This window comes from Acomys minous (assembly GCF_964271855.1).
Source record: "Acomys minous genome assembly, chromosome: 12".
Classification (NCBI taxonomy): Eukaryota; Metazoa; Chordata; class Mammalia; order Rodentia; family Muridae; genus Acomys; species Acomys minous.
In genome coordinates, this window is record NC_140493.1 from 1,847,596 (window position 1) to 1,857,523 (window position 9,928).

The following is a 9,928-nucleotide window of genomic DNA, read 5'->3' on the forward strand; positions in this document are numbered from 1 at the left end:
GTGAGATCACTCTACAGACAGATAACAATGGATCCATGTTGTGTCTGAGCACTCCCCTTGCAGACCACAACGTGTTACTGTTGTCTGCTGAGGGCACTGTGCCAATCTGCAAGGTTACGGCTGATGCCAAAGCGAGGGGGCCCAGCCCTTGGGATGCCCAGGTCAGCTGGAGGTGGAAGACTCCCCAAGAGGGCTGGCAAGGCTGGCTTCTGTCTGCAAGGCACCGGTCAGTGCTATGTAAATGTGCCCGTTGTTTCCTCACCCGGGGAAGAAGCCAATCTCTTTGAGGCCCTGTCTTTCTAGTCCTATCCTTTCGGGGCAGACTGGAGGGCGAGGGCGCCATGGGTGGGGTGAGCCCCCTTCCTGAGCAACTCTGAAACCGGTTGGTATTCCCAGGCGGGTAGAGTGTCAGAGACACAGGGCAAGGTGGGGGTGGGGAAGGTCATGTGAATGGAGCATCTGTTCCCTCCTTGGCACACACCGGCCTGGGAATCCTGACAGGTCAGAGGCTAGCACTGAGGCCTCATAGATTAAAAAGCTGGGGCACGCCATCTTGCAGGGGGCATCGCAACAGTGTTGTTGCCCCCCCCCCCCCCGTGGTTCCCCTCAGGATCTTTTCCTGGGTTATGAGTTGGCCTTAGAAGAGGCCATCTGCTCAGGAACAGGTGTCTGCAAGGCAGCTAGCTGTGCCTCTAAACCGGTCCTCAGAGGAACACACTGCTTTTCCTCAGGTGGAATGTGTATCCCAGGGGGCTTTGATGTTACGCTGCTGCTGCTGCCGCTGCGTCGGTGGCGTGGGGCTATTCAAGCCTCCCCCAGCGTCAGCTCTGCCTCAATTTCTGTTCTTTTTATTTTCAAATATATTTTATTAATTTATTCATATTACATCTCAATTGCTATCCAATCCCTTGTATCCTCCCACTCTTCCCTCCCTCCCATTTTCCCCTTACTCCCCTCCCCTATGGCTGTGACTGAGGGGGACCTCCTCCCCCTGTATATGCTCATAGGGTATCAAGTCTCTTCTTGGTGAATTTCTGTTCTTATCTTGACATCACACAGCAGCACGAGCTTACATAAGTCTAACCCTTCCCGTGGCCGAGGCGTAAGAGATGATAAATCAAGACGTGCTATTAGCTCTGGACAATAAATCTGAGAGAACAAGGAAAGTGTGTGAGTCTTAGCACAGTGCCAGGTACCTAGTCATGACTCAACAGCCATTATTGTCAAAGGGCCTGAAGGAAGCCAGGACCTCTGGACATCCCTGGACGAACCAGCACTGATTTCTCTGTGAGGAGAATGGCTGTCAGGGCTGCATAAATGTGGCTGTTGTTTCCTCACGCGGGGAAGAAGCCAATCTCTCTGAGGCCACGTGTAGTCTGGCCCATCTGAGGCCGCAGCTGACCTTAAGCTTAGCCCCGAGGGAGGCAGTGAAAGACTATGTCTACCTCCTGGAATCCTGACCCAGCATCCCAGATGCCCCTCCCTAGTCTCTGGAAGTCAAAAAGAGGAGAGGGCTCCTCAGAGCCGCCCCCTTATTTCACTCAGAGGTTGCCGTCAAGGCTGGGGTACAGTAACTGCTTAGGGACATGGATGGCCCTCGGTGCTTACTGCCCTCATAGGCTGGCCGAGTCTCTGCCAAGCCACTGTCTTCACAACCATACCGCGGTCATGTCCATGGTGACGATGATGAGGGCTCGCATGAGCCCACAGAGAGGGGGCGTCACTTGCCAGCTATTTGCCGTCGCTGAACCTCAGTTTTCGATTTGTGGAATAGCAATAGCAAGAGGCCCGCCTCCTGAGCTTGAGGGGCTCATGGACCCAGCACCCCGCCTGGCAGCCAGCGTTACATAAATGTGGCTGTTGTTTTTCCTCCAATGCACCGCAAAGCACAACAGAGGCATAGCGCTTTCCAATGACCCGAGCTACTGGAGGATCATGGGAAGTCAGGGTTACAGAGAGGCGCCTGTCTCATAATCATCACATTATATGTCACCCGCCTGCCAGAGAAGGTATCTGGGACTTCTCATGTTTTGATCCGGGAGAGCTGGGGTTAGGGGGATGTGGAAGGAGACATGGGGGAGGGGAAAGGCGGGATGACATCTTCCCCTCAGCATAGACTGCATTTCTAACATTAATACAGAGGGGTTGTAGCCCTAGGGTGGGGGTGTGACTGGGTCTTCAGGGCCCAGGGGACCCAGACATTTGTGAGTGGTGGCCACCCACCTTGTCTTGTCTTCTATGATCTGCGCTGCCCTGGCACTGGGGGGGGACATGGTGTCTGGTGTGGTGATTCCTGGGAGCTGAATTTAGCTGCTCTTCCCTAGTGTCAGAGGGTCCGTGAGGTCTAGACAGTAGGGAAAATGGCAGCAGTAAAGTGGTTGTCACCTGCAGTCATTACCAGGCAGCCCTTCCACCCACATGGGCAGGAAGTGATTCTCCGAAGGGAACCAATACCCATGGCCTCAGTGCTGGGCATCAGTGTCCCCCTGCTGACGTCAGTCGATCACCAGGGTGCATTTTCTCCCCTGAAATCAAATCAATCAAGATTCTCTGACCTATTCTTTGCATGGATATCCATGCCACTGGCTGTATTCCTTCTCCAGAGGACCACAACGATGACATGCCCCCCCACACACACGCACAGGCATGCACATGCATGCACACACACAGGCATACATACACATGTATGCACACATATGTATAGGCATCTACATGCACAGGCAGACATGTGCACAGGCACACACATGAAATTATTAGAAGGCTTAATTGAATGGCTTGTGTAATCAGTGACTGCACAGTCCTACAATGGCTATCTGCAAGTGGGACAATCCAGGGCAAGAAACAGCTTCTCAGTCCAAGAAGCAGGGAGCCTCCGGCAAGGAAGAGAAGGCAACGATGTGGCCTGGCTCCAGACTGAAGGCCTGCAGGCCTCTCTGGACAGACACAGGCCAAGTCTGTATCCAGAGCATCTGGTACCCACAAACATCAATAACACCAAAAAGAGGAGTCAAGGGTCGAGTTCACAGAGGATGTGCTGCCTCCTCTTCCATCTTTTCATTCAGCCTGGTCCCCAGCTGTGCTGGCTGGTTTTGTGTCCACTTGACACAAACTAGAGTCATCAGAGAGGAAGGAGCCTCAGTTGAGAAAATGCCTCCATGAGATGCAGCTGTAAGACATTTTCTCTATTAGTGATCAATGAGGGAGGGCCCCGCCCACTGTGGGCAATGTCGTCCCTGGGCTGGTGGTCCTGGGCTCTAAAAGAAAGCAGTCTGAGCAAGCCACGAAGAGCAAGCCAGTTAGCAGCGCTCCTTCATGGCCTCGGCATCAGCTCCTGCCTTTAGGTTCCTGCCGTGTTTGAGTTACTACCCTGACTTTTTTCAGTGATGAATAGCAATATGGAGGTATGAGTCAAACAAATCCTTTCCTCCCCAACCTACTCTTTGGTCCTGGTGTTTTGTCGCAGCAATAGAAACCCTAACTGAGACGAGTTGGTACCAGGAGTGGGGTGTTGCTGTAACAAGCCTGATCATGTTTTGGGAGGATTGCAGAAGGTCTTTGGAACTCAGGTCTAGAAAAGCCATTAAGTCTTGGACCATCATGGGTTTTTTTTTTGAGGGGGGGGAGCGTGGAGCTTGGGAGATAAGAACAGTGCAGAAGATGGAGGCCTGGTTTGTGAGGCTTCAGAGGGAAATTTAAAGACTCCGTCACGGCCATTTGCTGTTTTGAATTGAGATTCTGTCCTTCTGGTCAGCTGGATCTGAACAGCAGCTATGAGGAACAGAAGACCAGCAGCACAGAAGTGAAACCGTAACGTGACTAGGACAATTGATGTGGGTTGGACGGCGCTAAGAAGTTAGCAGTGATTGAGAAGAGACCAGCCAGACTGGTCTGCAAAGAGAGTCCAGGACAGCCAAGGCTATGAGCAGAGAAACCCTGTGTTGAAAAACAGCAAAGGAGGAAGAGGAGGGGGAGGAGGAGGAGCAAAAGGAGGAGGAGGAAGAGGAGCAAAAGGAGGAGGAGGAAGAAGAGGAGGAGAAGGAGGAGGAGGAAGAAGAGGAAGAAGAGGAAAAGAGGAGGAAGAAGAGGAGGAGGAGAAGGAGGAGGAGGAGGAAGAGGCAGGGGAGGAGGAAGAGGAGGTAGACCAGTATCACTGAGGTAAGATCTTCTGGAAGTGTTTCCTGAGAGCACAGAGACGCTGTGTTTCAGAGGCGGCAAAGGTGGTAGGTCTCTTGTGTTGGCAGCCGGACTTGGTACTGTGTCAGAGTCACCCAGACGGTGCTGGGGTTTGAAGGCATGAAGGGGTCATGGAGATCAGCTGAGGCTGGGCAGTGTGAGAGGCCAGGGGAGGCCGCTGGTGAAGGTGCAGCCTCAGTGACAGTTGAAGGCCCAGGACTGAAGGGGTCATGCTTGAGGCTTGGCACCAGGGAGAGAATCTATGAGAGGCTGCAGTTGAAAGCCAGCCCAGTTGCCGCAGAAAGAAGTCCCAGCAGTTTTGGAGATGCCAGTAACTCTGAGATGACTGCAAGGACCGCAGCAGCCAAGGAGTGGAACCAGCCAGAGCCTGAAGACAAGCTGTGTGCACTGCAGAGGGCGGAGCTGGACAAGTGACCCCGCCCTCTGGAGGAGCCCAGAAGATCCTACACATTGGACAGTTGGAGTTTGATTTTGCTTTGCTTTGACTGTGACTATGCCCTGATTTTCCCCTCTTGAAGTAAGAAAGCATTTTACTGGAGCCCACAGTTGAGAGACTTTGGATTGCAAAAGACTTTGGATTTTAAAAGAGACTAGTTATTTTAAAGGGAATGAAGTTTTAATGTGTTTGGATTTTCCAAGGCTGTTATAGACTTTTAAAGTTGTTTATGTGGTATCTTGGAGTTAAATAAGAAATGAAGGATTGTGGCTTACTGGCGATGTGTTTGTGTGTCAAGCTGGCAAGGGGTCGGTTGCACTGGCTGGTTTTGTGTCAGCTTGACACAGGCTTCCACATCTGCTAGGAAGGAGTCACAGTTGAGGAAAAGCCTCCATGAGATCCAGCTGAAGGGCATTTTGTTCAGTTAGTGACCAATGGGGGCAGGCGCTGCCCGCTGTGCCTGGGGCCATCCCTGGGCTGGTGGTCCTGGGTTCTATTAAAAAAAATAGGCTGAACAAGTGATAGGGAGCAAGCCAGTGAGCAGCACCCCTCCATGGCCTCTGTAGGATCCTGCCCTGCTTGAGTTCCGGCCCCAACTTCCTTCCGTGATGAACAGCAATGTGGAATGTGAGCCAAATAAATCTTTTCCTCCCCAACTTGCTTTTTTTTGGGCCTGTTGTTTCATCGCAGCAATAGAAACCCTGACTGAGACCAAAACCTATGTGGTGGTGTGCCCCCCACTTTTAGGGCGAGACTTCCCTGGCTAGTCCCCTGACCCAAATGCTACTTCTCTCTGGAAACAGCATCACAGACACATGCAGCTACGCTTGACTGGTTTCTCTGGATGTTTCTCATCAAGGAAGATGATGAATTAACCATCTCCTTGCCTGAGCCAGAGAAGAAGACCCAAAGTGGTAGCTCATCCCTGTGTTTCCACAGCATCTGAGAGAGAAATTGGGGAATCTCAGAGATGCACAACTGAGTCTAGCAGTACCCACTGCCTGGCACTCCACAATGGCTCAGAACCACACGGGGCCAGTGTGTGCTGCAGGCTGCCTTAGCCCTTAGCCTTAGCCCAGCCGTTCTCAGCCTGAGGGTCGCAACAATTTTGGAGGTTTGAACAACCTTTTTGCAGGGGCTACCTAAGACCGGCTGCATATCAGACAATTACATCACCATTCACAACGGTAGCAAGATTATGGTTATGAGGTAGCAACCCAAATAGTTTTATGGCTGGGGGTCACCACGACATGAGGAGCTGCGTTAAAGGGTCACAGCGTTAGGAAGGAGGCCTGGCCAGAGCAGCTGGGAAAGCAAGGTCAGAAATGGAATGTGGAGACAGAAACTGAGGGTGTGTGGACTCGGGACAGCAAGGTGTCCGTAAACCTTGAAGACTGCCTGACACCCAGTGTGAGGGCAGCTGGGGACAGGGAGCACTCCTGTGCTGAATCAAGCCCTGTAACTGGAACTCGCTCAAAGTCAAGGCCAGGTAAGATGGGGACAAAGGCCTGACCTCACCCGGGGGCTGGGTCTCGGCACCTAGACTCTCGGGGCAAGTCAGGTGGACGCCCCTAGAAGGCAGCCCGTGTGCACCTCTCTAGTGGTCTTCCTGTGGGAGGAGTAGAAAGGGGCAGAGGGAAAAAGGGATGTGTTCAGGCCTGCAACGTGAAGGGCTCCTCTGGTTGCCTCTGACGAACAGGGATGCAGGCTGGCTGCACACGGGCAGTGTGGCCGTGCCTCCTCTCCGCTGTACAGGAAGGATGTTAATTCCCCGACTCCTGCAAGGTACACATGCCCCTGTCCACTTGTGAGAACCGGAGAAAACATGCAGAAAAATGATAAACAAAACACCTAAAACAACCATAAAAAAAAAAAACCCCATGGCACAGCACATTATTTCTAGACGCACAAATGTGCGCGAGGCGTGCCAGACCCGGAAATTCCTCTCTATTTGTCTAAAAATGAGAATCCTCCCATTATGAGAAAGCAAAGCCCGAAGGTTCTTGCTGGACTGGTATAATTCATGTTTTAGCCACCTCTGACTAATTAAAGTATTTGTTGATTTCCAGCCCACAGTTTCAACCAAGCAAGGGGGATTTTTCAAAGACTTGGTATGCACGCCTCTGGCAAAACCCCATGAAGCATGAAGCCAGGGAGGACCTGGGGCTTGCAGGGGCCTGTTGGAGAGATGCTCAGGGCTCCGATCTGCAGCTCTGGACTGCAAATGCCAATCGCCCGCTGAATCCGAGAGACAGGGCCAAGACTGCTCCCCACAGCCCCGCAGTGTGCTACCCCACCCTTCCTGCTTGCCCCAGCCAGCTCAGCATTAAAACCTCAGCCGCAGGCACAGCCCCTTCCAGCAAGCCCACCTCCGTTCCCTCCCGAGTCTGCGGAGGGAACCATGGCACAAGAGGCTGGGCGGTGTGTTCAGAGTGCTAGAAAGTTTCAAGGGTTATATTATGGGCAAGCTATGGCCCAAGGTGAGGCCGAGATTAGGGTAAGGTGTTTGATAAGACAATTCAACACTAAGTCAAGGCTCACCTGTGTCTCTGACTGCAGTAATGACATCCAGGCTCCCAAGCTCCACCTGAGCCAATGATTTATTCCTGGATGTTTGCATTTTTCTACCCAGTTTCTTCTGAGACTGGAGTCTGAGAGTCCCTGATAAGCTGGCATGGTTCCTAGGTTCCCCCGGGCAACCTCGTATTCCGGGGGGTTGTGTATCCAACTTCCTTACTTCTCAGCATGGCTAGTCTCTCTCTCTCTGTGTCTCTGTCTCCGTCTCTGTCTCTCTCTCTCTCTGTCTCCGTCTCCATCTCTCTCTCTCTCTCTCTCTCTGTCTCTCTCTCTTTCTCTGTGTGTGTGTGTGTCTCTGTCTCCGTCTCTCTCTCTCTCTCTCTGTCTCTCTCTCTTTCTCTGTGTGTGTGTGTGTCTCTGTCTCCGTCTCTCTCTCTCTCTCTCTCTCTCTCTCTCTCTCTCTCTCTCTCTCTCTCTGTCTCCATCTCTCTCTCTCTCTGTCTCTCTCTGTCTCTCTCTCTGTCTGTCTCTCATGTACTTTCACACAAACACACACACACATGCACACAAGTGCACAAGCACACATATACCCATTCCCTCTCTCTCTCTCTCTCTCACACACACACACACACACACTTTCCATGTAATTCTGAGAATTCACTGAGTCCCACACTGGGCCCCAGAGGTGTAGAGGTAGGACACCATAGCTTTGGGCGGAGGCAGGAAAATTGTTCTTCCCTCAGTTCCTCCCTGCGGCTAGGCTTTGTGGAGAGTTGTCTGGGGCTGGCTTCCCGCTCCATCTGCCCTTCCCCATCCTGTGAACTGGCTCCAGGCTTCTGGATGGGACTGCCAAGCTCAGCCCGATGAATACGTGACTCACGCCTCAGCCATCCTCCCCACGTTCTGTGCAGAATTGTGAAGGGGGAGAAGTGCGAAGACGAAGGCCCCCCTCTTGCCTTCTTCCCTGGGGCTGGGCAGGATGTGGGGGTCACAAGAGCTCCAGGATACCATCCAGGCTGGGATGGATGGAGGAGAGGGCTGCGACTTGCCCTAGGGACATGGGCCTAGACTCGGAACTAGCTGGGCAGGCTCCGGGACTCAGAACAAGGCTGAAGAGGGTTCTCACAGAGGCCCGAGGAAGGACCTGAGAGAGAGGACCCTGTGTCTGTCAAGCTAACCCAGGAAAGGGTTACAGTGCTCACAGAGAAGCTGCTGAGAGGGCCCTGATACCCTCGGCGTTCCCTGGCAGACATGTGCAAAACCATTGTATTTTTATTTACTACCTTGTGTTAAGGAAGTTTGCTCAAAGGCACACGGGTTGCAGTGTGGGCTCTGAGGAGAGGACTCTGGGAAGTTGTTGTGGATTTACCCTCTTCTCACCCATGAGTCTCTTCATACCACAGGCCTGCGCTGTATGTTCTCCAGTGTGGAGGTGAGAGGAGCTGCCTTGTGACTTGCTACTCTGACAGCGGGGGGGGGGGGGGGGGGCAGCTGCCGGGGACCCTGTAGCCCTGCATGGGTTTTGCCAATGGAAGTAGGAGCTAAGTGACCGACGTGCCCAGCCATGTCCTGCAGGAGAGCCCAGAGGGCCTCGGTGCGTCCTGCGTTTCCTGCCACAGGGATTCCAAGCTGGGGTGGGACTCCCTCTCAGCAGAGTAGCGGTGCCTGGCTCTCCACAGGTTTCTCTCGTGAAGTGGGAGGGTCCCACAGAGCTCGGGCAGAGCTCTGATTCTCCTGTGGGGCACTCAACACATCCTGCTGTAGTTACGTGCCACCCGCCAGTCTCTGGTCGCTGGCCCCTGGATCTGAGTGTGGCTACAGCTCACTCCTGTCCATCCAAGCCCTGATTCACAGCATACCCGCAGATAATGTCCTGATGCTCCTGGAGGGTGGGGCTTCCCCAGGGCAGTGGGGACAATGCCGTGTGTGTGTGTGTGTGTGTGTGTGTGTGTGTGTGTGTGTGTGTGTGTGTATCATATTAGGATACCCCAGACAGCTGCCTCAATCATAAATCTGTTCTTCTTAGGGCTGAGTGTCTCCAGCGTGTCTCTTGGTATTCTCACCTGGGCTCTAAAAGGTGACAAAGGTAACACTGGCACAGTCTCTGAGGAGAGACCCTCCAGACAGACAGACACTGAAGCCTGTTGCCCAAGACCTGCCAGGCCAGCTTGGCCAGTGAGTGGATTACCTGGCAGGCGTCTCGTCTGGCCCAGCCTCTGGTGAGCCATCTCAGCAGAGCCTTAGCCTTGGCTTCCTTGTGGCAACCTTAGGCTCTGCGCAGAGACTCCTTTGTCTAAGCCTGTTCTCTTGGGAACATGACCCCTCAGCAGTTCCCACATCGCTCCTCCTCCTGCCTTAGCCAAACTGGGTCCGAGAGCCCTGCTCTCTGTCCTCTGGGAAGGGGAGAGAGTCTGAACGGCAGGGCATGGCTTGGGATAACATTTGCTAAAATGTAATTGGAATCCTCTTTCATTTGTAAGGTGCTACAGGTGATACCAGCTCGCTGTGCAGGGGAATCTTCCGGGTGCTCTCCTCAGAGCAACGGGCAGGCTGTTGTGCCAGATGCCTGGTCCCCCCCCCCCCCCCAACTTGCTCTGTCTAGTTTCTCTGGCAGTCAACCCACAGACTTAAAATTCCATTTTCCATGCCTCTGGCCCTGAAGGAGGCTTTGGGCTAGAGGTAGAGGAAAAAAGGCAGCTCTCGCTGCTTGGAACAGGGTGGTTCCCCGTTATAACAGGCCGGCCGATTCTCAACATGTTCCCGATGAGATTAGAAGCTCCT